Genomic DNA, 16,246 nt, shown 5'->3' with positions numbered 1-16,246 from the left:
AGAATGGGTACGCCGGGCACGCCGGGGATGCCAAACTGTAAGGAATGTAGGTTTGGGGCTGCTGGCCGTCGTTACCCCCACGCTGGGAGGCTGGGAGAATGAGGCCCGCCCAGAACACAGCAGAGCAGCTAGAGGGTAATCGAGCCCGGACAACACAGTCCGATGTCCTGGATCCAGCCATACCTGAAATCCCATCCTGGGCTCCAGACGCAGAGCAGCCATGTGAGCCGGTGGATTCTCTTTTGGCTTAAAATTTCGAGTTGATTTTCAGACCCTTGCACGGCAGGGAGGGGAGTATGACAGGACGCTATTCACTTTCGCTACTTAATTCTGCCCACAGAGCTCTCCCCGACTCGAACCGCACGCTGGAGCGTGGATCACGGCGACCCGCGTTAGCACCCTCTCCTTAGGTGTTTGCTCCCTGCTCTCACCCGTCTGCCTCGTCCTTTCCCAACTAGACCGAGCCCCCTGAAGGCGGTCTTCTCATCTCCCCTGACACTACTCAGGGCATGATGGGTACCCAAGAAGCTCTGGCAAGTTCTGAATCTGCCACAAAAGGTTCTTTCCTACTCACCCACCTTTGGGTTATTTTTCCTCCCTGTTTCTTGACCGTCAAGGTCCCATAACTGAATTACTGCCAGTCTAATCTCATGGCATGAGATTAACGTTAGTTTGTAGCCGAGCCTGTGCAATTGTTTAAATCATATAAAATAAAATAAAATAAAATAAAATAAAATAAAATAAAATAAAATAAAAGAAAATAAAATAAAATAAGATAAAACATAACATAACATAACATAACATAACATAACATAACATAAGTTTAGACATTTCCCGAATGTCGGCCCCTTACGCCCTTCCATTAACATCCCACTCGCCTGTACGTATTTTTATCTCTGTGGGCTTTGCTCATGTTCATTAAAATCCACCCGTGAGCCTTGGCAGCTTTGCCTTCAAAACACATTCATTCCTTGCCTGCCGCGTTCCTGGGTCCTCGTCCTATGACGCGACAGTCCTTACACCGGCCTCACACTGACGCGGCCTCGTCCTGCCTCAGGGCCTTTGCACTTGCTGTCCTCGCTTCCTGGAATTCCTTTTCCCAGATCTCCCTGTGGCTGGCTCTTTTCACCTTCGGATTTCTGCTCAAATTCACCTCCTCCGTGAAGCCCCCTTGACCACCTTCCTTAAAATTGCAATTCCCCTCCCCCTCAGTCTCCACCCCCCCCCCCATCCTGCTTTATGTTTCTTCGCAGCCATTTATGATCATCCGACACACCACAGATTTTATTTATTTATCAGGGCACGCATTCATTCAACAACCGTTTATCGAGTATCTGTGCCAGGCACAGAGACACCTCCTGGGGGATACAAATATTCATTGTTTGGGGCGCTTGGGTGGATCTGTCGGTTAGGCATCCAACTTCGGCTCAGGGCATGATCTCACAGCTTGTGGGTTCGAGCCCCGTGTCAGGCTCTGTGCTGACAGCTGGGACCCTGGAGCCTGCTTCGGATTCTGTGTCTCCTTGCCTCTCTGCCCCTCCCCTGCTTGTGCTCTGTCTCTCTCTCTCTCTCTCTCAAAAATAAACATTAAAACATTAAAAAATATATATTCACTGTTTTAGTAACAAAAAATGTCATTTAAAAAACACCTTTTTTTTTAAATTTTATTTATTTTTGAGAGAGAGAGAGAGAGAGAGTCGAAGCAGGGGAGGGGCAGACCGAGTATCCCAAACAGGCTCTGTGCTGTTGCTGTGGACCCCGATGCAGGGCTCGATGTGGGGCTCGATCTCACAACCGTGAGATCATGACCTGAGCCGAAATCAAGAGTCAGACGCTGAACCGACCGAGCCCCCTTCCCCCCAGGTGTCCCAACAAAAATGCCTTTGGATCCTCTTCTGCATCAACCTCGGTCCAGGTCCTTAAGAAAGAGGAGTGAAGAGCTAGAAAGTCTCCAGCTAGGACTGTCTGCTAAACTGTGACGAGACCTGTGTCCGCATGCAGTGTCCCCAGCGACTGGCACACAGGAGCCACCTAATCGGTGCTCGTAGAAGAAACAACCAAAGATGTATGAACAGAATCACAGAGCTTAGTGCCCGGTTGACAGACTAGAGCCCGTGGGCCCGTTCCGGCCCTCGTGTGTTTTTTGTAAATAAAGCTTTATTGGCACATAGCCATGCCCTTTGGTTTGCTTGTTGTTTATGGCGGCTTTCATGCTACAATGTCAGAGTTGAGTCATTGTAGCAGAAAATATTTGCTATCTGGCCCTGTAATTCACAGGTTTCGTGGATGAGACCGGCGTGGCCCCACACGCGGGGATCACGTCACACGGTTATCGGAGCACCCGAAGTACACAGTGTGACTGACAAAGTGACGTTGAAATTTTATTTCACTGTGATTTACTTGTGAAAACCTATACTCAGTTCTGTTCACGGACCGCTGTTAGTACCTATGGAACGGCTTCGGTGCACGAACCGACATTTTTTTTTTTTTATTTTTATTTTTTTATTAAAAAAATTTTTTTTAATGTTTATTTATTTTTGACAGAAAGAGAGAGAGAGAGACAGAGCATGAGCAGGGGAGGGGCAGAGAGAGAGGGAGACACAGAATCCGAAGCAGGTTCCAGGCTCTGAGCCATCAGCACAGAGCCCGATGCGGGGCTGGAAGTCGTGAGCTGTGACATCGTGACCTGAGCTGAAGTCGGAGGCTTAACCGCCTGAGCCACCCAGGCGCCCCAGCAGGCTATATTATTAAATCAAAACTTAGTTTTACTTTGTGCTGTTTATACGTAGCTGCTAGAAACGTTCACAGGACACGTGAACATTTTTTTAGGTTTATTTATTTTGAGAAAGAGAGAGAGAGAGAGGCCGAGGGAGGGACAGAGAGAGAGGAAGACAGAATCCCAAGCAGGCTCTGTGCTGTCAGTGCAGAGCCTGATGCAGGGATCAACCTCACAAACCGTGAGATCACGAGCTGAGCTGAAACCAAGAGTCGGAGGCTTGACCAACTGAGCCCCCCGGGGCGCCCCTGACACATGATGCGTGACTGTTCCACGAGGCGGTGCTGGGCCAGGGCAGAGCTTGGCTTCACATCCTTGTCATGCAGCTGTGTGACTCCGGGCCAATGACTCTGCCTCTCCCTGCCTCAGTTTCCTTGTCTGTGAAAGGCGGTAAAGGCCCTCCTCACACCGAGGTGTTGGCGGGAGCCCATAAATTAAAGCACGTGAGGGGCTAAGAAGGAACCTCCACGGACCCAGGTCCCCAAACCTGTGCTCTTTGTGTCAGTTTCCATCACGAGCAGTACGTGCACCCGTAAGGAACCCGTCGTGCTCCAAACCCGGGACACGCGGGCAGAAGCCTGCCTGGCACTTTCCGGCCGCCTTGGCCCTTTGGCCTCAACACAGATCTGCTCAGGACAGCGGGTCCCGTTTTGCACACGAGGACCGAAGGGCTAATCAGGGGTCGTGACTCACTGTGCCAGTCCATGAGTCAGCCACAGTGGGGACAACGCCCGGGCTCCCTGCTCCAGGCAGGGGCTTGTCCCCGGCCACCATGTCACCTCCCCGTTCCTTTGACTTCTCCCTGGGTGGGGGGGGGGGGGTTCTCTCTACACTTGCCTTTAAGATCAGTTTGGGAGGAAGAGGCAGGGGGGTTCTGGGAGCAGCAAGCCCTTGACTAACTCTCTGCTCCCTCCTCCTCTCCCTCCTCCTCCCCTTCCTCCGCCTCCTCCTCCTCCTCCTCCTCCTCCAGGACCCTCCCTTGGTGTGCCGCCAGGCTGGGCAGTGAGTAAAACCCTCGTGATACGGGTGTGGCAGGGGCAGGCCAGGGGCTGGGGGGCAGGGGGACTCTGACCCACCTCTTGGGCAATGCCCACTGATGATTACCACCTAATCCTCAGGGTGCCTCCTACATCACGTGCCACAGCGTGTCCAGGAAGTTCCAGGCCCTTGGGGTGGGTGACCACAGGTGATGTGGTCTCTGAGCGCCACAAGGGAGGAGAGCTTGGCCCGGGGTGGGCGCCCTCCGGCTTCCCTAAAGGATGAAGGGCGCCGTGCCCGAGAACTCGTCTATTCTTGTGGTCACTGTTTATTGAGCACCTGTTATGCGCGGGGCGTCAGGGACGCCGCAGGCTGCAGACCAGACAAACCCTCCCCCCGTCCACACGCTGATGTTCCCACAGGGGCAGACCACTTGCACATAAGCAAGTGAGTAAGTCAGATAAAGACACCATGGAAAGAAAACCAGAGCAGGACAGGTGTGGAGATAGGAGGGACGGGAGGGAGGGGCCGTGGGGCTGAAATGCGTTGCGCGCAGTGGGGGAGGCGAGGGCAGGGGTGCTGGGGGCCTGTTCCAGGGTGAGATGGCTCATGGTCAGGTGCGATGGCCAGTCGTCAATGGCTCTGGAAGGTTCTATGGGGGTCTGGGTGGGACGTGTGCATGGACAGGGCTGGGAGGCCCGGTGTGTCAGGGGCCCTGCTGTCCAAGCCTGGCGTCTGGGGCTCGCTCCTAACTGGGGCGCAGGCAGGTGGTCCCCCAGCTCCAGGAGGATGGGCGGCCCCTGGGGCGGTGCCCCCTGAGGGCCTTGAGGGTGGGGGGGGGCCTCTGTCCGTCCCCACCCCTCCTCCATGTCTAGCCCCCATCAAATCTTGGTGATTGCTTTATGGCTGGCGGTTCCAAGGGTCACAGCGACGCTCTCACAGGAAAGGAGGCCACTGGCTGTGGATGCAGTCATCCCAGCTTCCTTCCCGTCGCCTCGGGGTGGGGGGTGGGGGGGGCTGGGCGTGTCTCCTCTGGCTCCACCCCAGGGCGTTCTGGAAAGGAGCCCACAGTGCGGGGGTGCAGAGGCATTTCTACGTCTCCAGACCCTGAATTTGTCCTGACCCTTCACCTTCGCCAGCCTGCCGAAGGAGGTCCCGTAGACAGGGCGCCTAAGGGCGGAATTTAGTGTCTCCCTGCCCTGGAGGCTGCAAATCCCAGATCAAGGTGTGGGCGGGCCTGGCTCCTTCTGAGCCTCCCCTTGCGGTGTAGACCCCGCCTTCTCCCTGTGTCTCTAAGTAAAAGACACCCAGTCCGGGGCGCCTGGGTGGCGCAGTCGGTTAAGCGTCCGACTTCAGCCAGGTCACGATCTCGCTGTCCGGGAGTTCGAGCCCCGCGTCGGGCTCTGGGCTGATGGCTCGGAGCCTGGAGCCTGTTTCCGATTCTGTGTCTCCCTCTCTCTCTGCCCCTCCCCCGTTCATGCTCTGTCTCTCTCTGTCCCAAAAATAAATAAAAAACGTTGAAAAAAAAAAAAATTAAAAAAAAAAAAAAAAAAGACACCCAGTCCTAGGGATCAGGGGCCCCGCCCTCATGACCTGAACTTGATCACCTCGCTAAAGAACCCCTCTCCAAATAGAGTTACATTCCGAGGTCCTGGAGGTTACAGTTCCAACTTTTGAATGGGGGGGGGGGGTTGGGGAGGGCACGTCCTTCAACCCACAAGGCCTTCTCAAAGCTGTTCCCAAACCCACGCCTGGTGGCCTCTGCCCGAGGGTCACCTCCCTCAGGGACCATCCTGAGCATCCCGGCCACCCTAGCAGAGCACCTGGCGGGGGGCGGGGGGGGGGGTGGGGGCTCTGGTCACCTGTCCATTCCCTCTGTTCCCACCAGGAAACGGGCTCCTGTCTGTGTCGGCCACCGATGGCCCCCCACCATCAAGGCGGCTCCAGACGCACCTGCGGAATGAGCCCCGCAATCCAGCACGTGCCGCGGACCCCAAATAAGTGTGGCTGCTCTCGGCCAACTTGGGACACCAGCCTCGGGTCTCATCAGTCCTTAACTTACTCTCCCCTTTCGTGCCCGGTGGCTTTCTGGCCTGCGTGCCCCGGGACCTCAGCGTCCCCCCAAGCTCGGCACAGTATGCTCAGCCGGGACACCACATCGCGTCTCCCCTCTGAGACCCCGTCCGGAAAAGTGTGACGATTGACCTAGAAGGTTATATAAGCCTCCTGCAAAGGCCAAACATGGGGGTTAATCTTTAATCCCAGGGAGAATCTGATCAGGATTGGCCTTCGATGGGAGGGACGGGCCCAGGAGTTCGGGCACAGGGAGAAGCCCACCAATTAGAGGCCAAGCCCACCCACGCGTGAGAAGGGTGTCGGAAAGCCCCGTGTCCCGCCTCTTGCACTGGGACGCGCTACGAACCTGTGCCCAGAACTCCCTTCCCGCAGCAGGTCGGTCCCCCACACCTCCCGCCTCCACTCGCCAGGTTGGACAACACTGGAAAGGTCGCCCAGCCTACGCACCCCCACATTTGGCAGGATTGAACAATACTTATCTTTATGTTGCATTCATTCCTGCGATCACCTGCTCTTTGGGGCATCCGACATCCATCTCAATTTATCATCGTGTCCCTGATTGTCATTCTAAAATCAATTTAATGAAGAAGAAGAAAAAAACAAAGTTCTCGACACTGTTGAAGAATGTGCCAAGCCTTTTTCCTTCGATGCATTTTTTGGAAAGTTTTATATACTTATTTTGAGAGAGAGAGAGAGAGCGCGTGCGAGAATCCCAAGCAGGCTCCGGGCCGTCCGCATGGTGCCTGCACGAGGCGCGATCCCACGAAGCGTGAGACCGTGACCTGAGCCAAAACCAACAGTCGGACACTTAACTGACTGGGCCGCTCAGGTGCCCCTGATACATTTATCTTCAAAGGAAACATGACAGGGGCTCCTGGGCGGCTCAGTCGGCATGATCTCGAGGTTCATGAGTTCGTGAGTTCGAGCCCCGCGTTGGGTGTGGAGATGACTTAAAAGTTAAAAAAAAAAAAAAAAGTTTTACACAAGCTCCTTTGGTAAACATCATATCCTACTTGGAAGAGAATTTGGAGAACTCTGTGCCATACATTTGGCTAGAACACACACAGAGATTCAGCTACCCATGTTCATTAAAAAAAAAAAAATTTTTTTTTTCACATTTACTCATTTTTGAGAGACAGGGAGAGGCAGAGCGTGAGCAGGGGAAGGGCAGAGAGAGAGAGAGAGAGAGACAGAATCGGAAGCAGATTCCAGGCTCCGAGCTGTCGGCACAGAGCCCGACGCGGGGCTCGACCTCACGAACCGCGAGGTCGTGACCTGAGCCGAAGTCGGACGCTCTGCCGACTGAGCCACCCAGATGCCCCGAGGTATGTTTCACTTTAAAAGAAAATCGTTACCGGAATGGAAAGATATTCGTCCATTACTCTCTGTACTTTGTTGGACTGTGGTATGGGAATGGCTATACACGGGATGTCCAATAAAAAAGAAACATTTCCACTCTGTATTTCTTGCCCGGCCATTCGTTACTATCATCTGTTGCTTTTCGACGTGAGGCTCGAACCCACGGCTGCGAGCCCAGGAGTCACGTGTTCTCCGGGCTGAGCCAGCCAGGCGCCCCCGGTTTTCGCATTTTAAAATGCCTTTGAAAAAACATGGCAGAGAAAGTTATTTCGTGTCACAGGAAAATTATATGAAATTCAAATTTCAGCCTCCCAAACCCACAACGTCACTGGCACAGAGCCCCGTGCCTCTGGGGAGGTGCTGTGTGCCGTAGTGTGGGAGCTGGAAGGGTAGAGCGGAGCCCCTGGCAGACAGACAAGTGCGGTTAAACTTTCGGCTCTGTGGCCCTTGAAGAAAAAATTTGCCGGGGCGCCTGGGTGGCTCAGTCCTTTACGCGTCTGACTCTTGGTGTTCGGCTCAGGTCATGATCTCCGGGGGTTCGTGAGTTCGAGCCCCACGTCGGGCTCTGTGCTGACAGCATGGAACCTGCTTGGGATTCTCTCTCTCTCTCTCTCTCTCTCTCTCTGCCTCTCCCGCACTCCTTCTCTCCCTCTCAAAATAAACAAACTTGAAAGAAAGGAAGGAAGGAAGAAAAACAAGTTTGCAGACTCTGGCCCTAATTTGTCAGCCCCTGTCCTCCAAACCCCCAACTCTGGAAGCATAGGAAAGGCTCTCCAGGTTCAAAGACACAGGCCACCCCCCCCCCCAGCATCCTCGGTGGACCCCCTCTCTCTCTCTTCCCACGGGGCCAGGCCTGAGGCTGGGGACACGGAGGTCGGCTTCCCAGTCCCGCGCGCCCTCTAGTGGATTCTAGCAGCAAGTGCTTCCCCACCTCCTCCCCAGCATCTCCGCGGGGCGGGGCGAGGTCCTCGTTCTTTGGCCCCTTCCTCGCCCTCATTCTGCCCCCTGCCCCGGGACGAGGTCTCCAGCGCTTTGCCCTCCCGGGTCCGTGCTCCTCCTCTGCCACCGTGCACGACATCGCCCTCAGCTAGGGTTACGGATGCGAACACACGTGAACGGCCTTGTTATTTTTTTTCCAGAGGCCCTTCCGACGTGCACCTGCAGACTCCTGCAGACACTTTGTATCCGGACCCTTGCGCGCACGCCGTGCTTTGTGCCCCCAGAGTATTTCCGCCCGCGTCATGTCATCTGACATCTGCAAGGGCCGGCTGCTGCGTCCCAGTAACGGACTAGGACGGATGATGCTATGCGGGCTCGGGCTCCCCGGGAGGCCTGGGGTCCCAGGCAGGGAAGGCTCGGGCGCGGTGGCACCTCGGTCTAACTCCGCGCTCAGCGACATCACCTGGGTGGCCTGAGCTCGGCCACCGTGGGGGGGTTTGCCCCACAGGAACTGACACCTGCCGCCCACTGGGGGTTTCCCTCCTCCCAGAACCCCTCGCTGCGCATTAACCAGCCTGCCCGCCAGACCCAAGCCTCCGGGGTCCGCTCCGTTTCCGCACCGACCCTCGAGCCTGCTTAATATTCTCTCTCTCTCTCCCTCTCCCTCTGCCCCTCCCCTGCTCGCTCACGCGCTCTCTCTCTAAAAAATATAATAATAAACAAAAACAAAAACAAAATAGAAACAATAGTCCCCGTGTGGTGCGCACGAGGAGGGGATGGGTGGCCGTCCTGGAAGGCTGACCTCGTTTTCTGCCAGTGGTTGGAAAATGGCTCGGGGATCCAACTGGCTTTGCGCGGACTGTTTCCTCTGCCTCAAAACCCTTCCCCCACGTCCCCGCGGGACATCCTCCCACCTTTTACGCCTGTGACCAAATGCCACTTTCTCTGGCATCCTATTTCAAACCTCAACCTTAAAAAAATAAAATAAAATAATTAAGCTGCAACCTTGCCCTCTTCCCTCTTTGTAGGCTTCCCACGGGCCAAACCCAGCTTGTCACCTGTGTTTGCACGGCCTGCAAGTTAAGAGTGGTTTTTACATTTTGCTAATGCCTGAAGAAAATTTAAGAATATTTTCTGACGGGGCACCTGGGTGGCTCAGTCAGTGAAGCGTCTGACTCTTGATCTCAGCTTGGGTCTTGATCTCAGGGTTGTGAGTTCAAGCCCCGTGTTGGGCTCTGTGTTGTATGAAGCTTACTTAGGAAGGAAGGAAGGAAGGAAAGAAGGAAGGAAGGAAGGAAGAAGGAAGAGAGAGAGAGAGAGAGAGAGGGAGGAAGGAATCACAAAAGAAAGAAAATAATACTTTCTGGCGTCAGAAATGATACGAAATTCAAATTTCAGTGTCCATAAATACAATTTATTGGCACGCGGCCACGCTCACTTGTCTGAATACGGGCTGTGGCTGCTTTCTGGCTACGAGCCAGTGTTGGGTAGCTGAAAATATTTATTATCCGGTCCTTTACAGAAAAAGTTTGCAGAGCCCTGCTTTAGTGCCAAAGGAGGAAAGGGGAAACTGAGGCCCAGAGGGTTGAAAGGAGTTTTTCAAGACCTCAAGTCTTGAAGGGATTCCTCGTTTGCAAGATGATCCCAACAATACTTCAAATGCTTTATAAGAAACACAGAAATCAGACTGACCAGTAAGTGCCTCCACAAATCGAAGGTCGTCTAGGATGCCAACCTTGAGGGGAAAATCTGCACACACCCATCTGATCTTGCCAAGCCCTGAGATTTTTTTAATTGCCCCTGTAAAAAAAAAAAAAAAAAAAAAAAAAAAGTCATTGCTCTTTCCAGAAACCTTGAATTTAGGACTTTGATCAGAGTGATTAGGATAGCGTATCAAAACCCCATTTTGAATTCATCCCTCAGGAGGTATTTTATTATTAATACAGTTAGAAGTTGGTGGCAAAAGACAGAAAGCAGATTTGTGGGGGCTGGGGGCTGCGGTGAGGAACAGGGACTGATTGCTGCTGGGGATGGGGTTTCTTTTTGGAATGATGGGAATGTTCCAGAATTAGATCGTGGTGATGCCTGCACAGCACAGTGAATTTTATACTAAAAACCATTGAACTATGCACATGCTGCCCTAATTTAAAAAAGAGAAAAAAAAAATCGAGTAAAAAAGACAATGCCTGGGGCGCCTGGGTGGCTCAGTCGGTTAAAGTCAGACTTCAGCTCAGGTCACGATCTTGTAGTCCGTGAGTTCAAGCCCCACGTCGGGCTCTGGGCTGACAGCTCAGAGCCTGGAACCTGCTTCAGATTCTGTGTCTCCCTCTCTCTCTGCCCCTCCCCCGCTCACACTCTCTCTCCAAACTGAATACATGTTAAAAAAAAATTAACTAAAAAAAAAGAAAAGAAAAGAGAGACACCGTACATAGCTCACCATCACACAGTATTTCCACCAAAGAGATGTATTAACGGAAATAGAGGACAACGAAATAAAAGGCCGGCCCAATGGCAAAATGTAGTGTCGTTGGAAGGGATGAGATCCACACAACATAAGATGAACTGTTTCAAAGCGAACACCTCAGTTGCACTCAATACATTCACAATGTCTCGCGGCCATCAGCTCTGCCCAGTTTCAAAACAGTGTCATCGTCCCAAAAGGAAACCCAGTATCCATTAAGTAATTGTTCTTTTGTTTTTAATGTTCATCTATTTTTGAAAGAGAGAGAGAGAGAGAGAGAGAGAGAGAGAGAGCGAGCGTGGGGGTGGGGGAGGGGCAGAGAGAGAGGGAGACACAGAATCCGCAGCAGGCGACAGGCTCTGAGCCATCAGCACAGACCCCGACGCGGGGCCGGAACTCACAAAATGTGAGATCGTGACCTGAGCCGAAGTCGGACGTTCAACCCACGGAGCCACCCAGGCCCCCCTCCATTAAGTGATTGCCCCGCCCCCACCGCTGGCACCCACTTCCTGTCTCTATGAATATACTCTTCTAGAGACCTCGTATAAATGGAGCCCTGCATCACGTAACTTTTTCAGATCGCCTTCTTTTCGTCAGACAAAACGCCTTTGTGATTCACTCAAGGCCCTGTACGTATTCGGCTCATTCCTTCGTATTACCGAGCAGTATTCCCTTGCGTGGAATTAATCCATACTTTATTTTTATGTGTTTTTATTCACTCGGTCCAGAATTTGTTTTTCCGGTCACCCACTGAAGAGCCCTTGGGTTGTTTCCAGCTTTTGGTCTCTTACCAGGAAAGCTTTTATGAACGCTCCTGTTCAGATTTTGTGCGAACCCAAGAGTTTCTTTCTCTTGGGTGAGCCCTCAGGGGTGAGATTGCCGGGTCGTATAGTAAGTATTTGCTTAACTTTCTAAGAAACCACTAAACTGTTTTCCTTGCCAACACTTGGTATTGTCAGCCTTTTTTTATCCCAGCCATTCTAATGGCCTGTGGTAGTCGTATCTCTTTGGGGCTTTTGGGCAATTCCCCAGTGGCTAATGGTGCCGAGCCGATTCCATTTCATAAATATGGTCTCATAAAGACATAGTCTGTAACTCTATATCTCTAAGACTTTTTAAAAAAGTAACCTCCACACTCAACGTGGGGCTCGAATTCAGGACCCCAAGATCAAGAATCACGTGCTCCACCCGCTGAGCCAGCCGGGTGTCCCATACTCCTGAGACCTTTTTTTTTTTTTTTTTTTTTGATGTTGTTGTCATTTGTGAGTTTTCTGCTGCTTGGCATTTATTTGTGGGACTATTCTAGAACATATCTGTCCCTGGATTTGGATTTGTGTACCTTCCAGATTCCTGCCATTGAGAACATTAGTGTGTATGTCTCCCAGTTATACGAGGCAAGAGTTTCCTAGGCCAGGTGCCTGAGAGTAGATTTGCTGGGCATTCCAGATACCCAGAGGGGGCCTGTCAGCCACTGTTTTTGCTAACCCACCGCACAGGTAAGACAGACGAAGTTCAGGGTGCATTCTGAGATAGCAGGGGCGGACATGTGTGATGGTGACACCAGATCGTGCCTGAACAGGGTAAATGTCACCTTGGGTTGAAGCTACCAAAACGATTAGAAATCTATTTCCTGGGCCAGGGGACGGATGTAGGAGACACCCACGTTTCTGGGACCAGGGAACACATGCCTTACGAAAGGTGTGATTGGAACCGGTGATAAGTACAGAGATATGTTAGTGGGAGAGTTTGCAGAGCAAAGCGTGCTCGTTAATAAAGATAGGAGGGTAGAGGGCGTGAAATCCGCAGTGTTATCTCAACAATAAAGGCTCGCGTTCTGTATCGAGTGGTGACCGCCACGTGATTAGCGGGAAACTTGTCCCCCCCCCCAGGACAGGGACGCCCGTTTGTTTTATTCAAGCTGCGAGTGTGGACCGGGAGGGGAAGGGGCAACACGAGAAAAGATGTGAACTCTTCTTGGGGCCATCCCCCAATCCACACCCCTGAAATATCCTGTAGCGAAGCAAGAGGACCCGTTACCGTTAGACGTGGCGGCGTGCACGAATGCAGCGTGCTGTGCGAAAGAAGTCGGTCACGGAGGCGTGCAGGCGGCACAGCTCCCTTTCCACCAAGCTCTAGAACACGCAGAAGTAATCTGGGGGGAGAGAAACCAGAAGCTAGGGCGTCCGTAGGGGAGTCGTGGGCGGCGGCCAGCTCGTCCTGTCTCGTGCGCGCTGATTGCTACCTTCCTTTCCAGCTTCCTGGTAGCCGAAAAGTGGCCACGGTGGAAATGTCTACACCACAGGGGAGGGCAAAGGCCACGCATGACAAATCAGCCCCCCCCCCATCTTATCTGTCTGTCTGTCTATCTCTCATTTCAAAAACCCACTGTTGATCCACTGCTGGCAGGGGGCGAGGCCGACTGCCTGAAAAGGGCACCGAGGAAACTTTCCGGAGGGACAGAAACCCTCACTCCGCCTTGTTTCCGGGCATGCCCACGTGGGTACGTGCAATGGTACAAGCTCGAGGGCTTGAGCGTTAGCAAACTGTGCGTTTGTCATGTGAAAGTCAGGGCTCAATAAACAAGACTGTCTGTGCCCATAGAGCCTAAAATAAAATGATGGGGAGCTCACGTTGCAGCACACAAGGGAGGTAGAAACGCCCGGAGCTGGGGAAGGCTGTGGAAATTTTTGAAGCCGGATAAGCATTCTCCCCAACTTGGAGGGGGCTGGGTGGGAGCAGCCGGAGGAAAAGGTAAGAAGGCTCAGGTTGGGGTAGCGAAGGAGCCGAGATACAGAGCAGTTTTAATCAGGGGCGGCTATAAGGTTACGTTGCATTTTAGATCGGGTGTTACATTTTGTAATCACGTGGATATATATTATGTATCTATTTTGTAAACACTGTATTTCTGTACCTATCCTGTAAAGAGCCCTGCAAACCAACTATCAAAATATGATTGAAGGGTAGCTGGAAAAAAGTGGGCAGAACTGAGCCAGGGTGACCAGGGGACCCTGGAAGAGGGTGTCGCCTGAGCCCTTCCCTCTCTGTTTCTTTGCACGAGGGCCCCAAAGGCACACCCACCATGACAAATACGCCGGGGCACAGGGACGGGACATAAAGAAATGCAGTGTGGAGAGTGTTTTATGATGTCAACCTTTTTTCCCATTTAAATGACTGTCTTTTGGGGCGCCTGGGTGGCTCAGGTGGATAAGCCTCCAGCTTCAGCTCAGGTCATGATCTCGAGGTCTGTGAGTTCGAGCCCTGAGTCAGGCTCTGTGCTGACAGCTCGGAGCCTGGAGCCTGCTTCGGATTCTGTGTCTCCCTCTCTCTCTGCCCCTCCCCCGGTCATGCTCTGTCTCTCTCTCTCTCAAAAATAAAGAATTAAAAGCAGGGACTTGAACAGATATTTTTGCACTGTATTCATAGCACTGTTATTCATAACAGCCAAAAGATAGAAAAACACAAATATCCAACAATGGATGAATGGATAAACGAAATGTGTCCTATCCATACAACGAAATATTACTTAGCCTTAAAAAGGAAGGGAATTCTGACACCTGCTAGAACACGGATGAAGCTTGGGGACATTATGCTGGGTGAAATCAGTCACACACACAAAAGAACAAATACTCCATCATTAAAAAGCAAAATTCAACTGAGCAAATGTAAGATCTAATTGGCTGTATTTAATGGTTCATGAGGTGCACAGCATCCCCGTCTCAGCAGGTAGAAAGGAAGTCTGAAAACCTGTACAAAAGGAAAGGTTTTTACAGGCAGAAGCAGCAGAAAAAGGAAGTTTCTAGCAAAGAGTGGGTTGTTTCAAGCAGGGTCACCTTCCTTTGGGGGAAGGCTGGCGGCGGGGGGGGGGGGGGAGGGGGTGTCTATCAGGCAGGCTATCCCACTAGTGATGACCAAGCAATTCCAGATTGGCTCGTTAAAGGTCATTCTTGGGAGAGTCTAACACTGTAATTGGGTTAGGTGTTAAGTCTTGGTTTACTGACATGGGGCTTAACACGAGTGAATCCATTTTGGGCCTATTGGTTTCTTTTTAACAGTATGATTCCAAAGATTTTTTATTTATTTTTATTTTTTTTTTAATTTTTTTTTTAACGTTTATTTTTGAGACAGAGAGAGACAGAGCATGAACGGGGAGGGTCAGAGAGAGGGAGACACAGAATCTGAAACAGGCTCCAGGCTCTGAGCTGTCAGCACAGAGCCCGACGCGGGGCTTGAACTCACGGACTGCGAGATCGTGACCTGAGCCGAAGTCGGCCGCTTAACCGACTGAGCCACCCAGGCGCCCCATGATTCCAAAGATTTGAGGTCCCTAGAGGAGTCCTGTCCGCAGAGACAGAGAGTAGAAGGTGGGAGCGGGGGGGGGGGGTGGGGGGGGTAGTCAGTGCTTCATGGGGACAGAGTCTCAGTCTGGGGAGCTGGAAAGTTCTGGAGTCAGAAGGGGGGGTTGCACGACCATGTGAGTGTGCTTGACGCGGCTGAGCTGCGCACTTAGAATGGTAAGTGGTAAGTTTATGTCACATATATTCGCCACAATTTAAAACCTGTTTTGAGGGGCACGTGGCTCAGCCAGTGGAGCACGTGACTCTCCATCTGGCAGTTGTGAGTTCAAGCCCCACGATGGGTGTAGACATTACTTGAATAAATACATAAATAAATCAACTTAAAATTTTCAAAATGTTTTGAAATGACCTTTCATGAAAGAATTGGGTAATTGATATCACCGGGGGGGGGGGGGGGGGGGGGGAAAGTGTCCGTAAGTGGCAAAAAGACCGAAGTTGACCCTGGGTGGCCTCCCACAACTTTTGGGGATCTTACTGGCTCACGGAGCCCCAGTCGAGCACCCACGACGCTCACAGGAACAAGGCCTCACTCCGGCCCACCTGCCCGCTCTCATCCCTAAACTGCTAGCTCCGTCTCCCCTGCGCCGCCGCCCAGAGCCCCAAGCGCATGCGCACACGCGCCGTCGGACGCGAGCGAGGGCGCAGGCTCAGGGCGCCGCCTCAATAGGTCTCCGCCCCCTTCCCCCCCCACCCCTCCGGAAGGCGGCCTCCGGCTGGTGCGCAGGCGCCGCGGTAAGGGGCGGGTCCGCGCGGCTCCCGGCGCTGGTTCTCGCGAGAGGCCGGTCCGCGATCTCGTCGCTCCCCCTCCCTGCCCTCGGCCTCCCGGGCTCCGGCTGCAGCGTCAGCCTCGGGCGGGCCTCCCTTGCGGCGGCGGCGGCTCCTCGGCCTCAGCCCCGGCGCCTCTCGGCGCCCCTTGGCCCCGGTCCGCAGCGACGCCCGCCCTCGCCGCCCCGGTGCCCGCCTAGGCCGCGGCCGCAGCCCCGGGCTCACGTCGGCGCCGCCCGCTCCCGGCCCGCCCCCTATGGGCCCCGGTTAGAGGTGCCGCCGCCGCCGGCCCGCGGAGCCCCGATGCTGGCCCGGAGGAAGCCGGTGCTGCCGGCGCTCACTATCAACCCCGCCATCGCCGAGGGCCCGTCCCCCACCAGCGAGGGCGCCTCCGAGTGAGTGGGCCGGGCTTGGCCGGGTTGTGGAAGGGGAGGGGGGCCCCGAGTGGTGAGATCGGTAGGAGGGGGGGAGGGTCCCTGAATGCTGAGGTCGCGGGAAGAGGGTCCCTGAGTGGAGAGGATGGGGTGTTGGGCCCTG

The sequence above is a fragment of the Panthera uncia genome, chromosome A2, assembly GCF_023721935.1.
Source record: "Panthera uncia isolate 11264 chromosome A2, Puncia_PCG_1.0, whole genome shotgun sequence".
Taxonomy (NCBI): domain Eukaryota; kingdom Metazoa; phylum Chordata; class Mammalia; order Carnivora; family Felidae; genus Panthera; species Panthera uncia.
Note: the sequence above shows the minus strand (reverse complement) of the source record.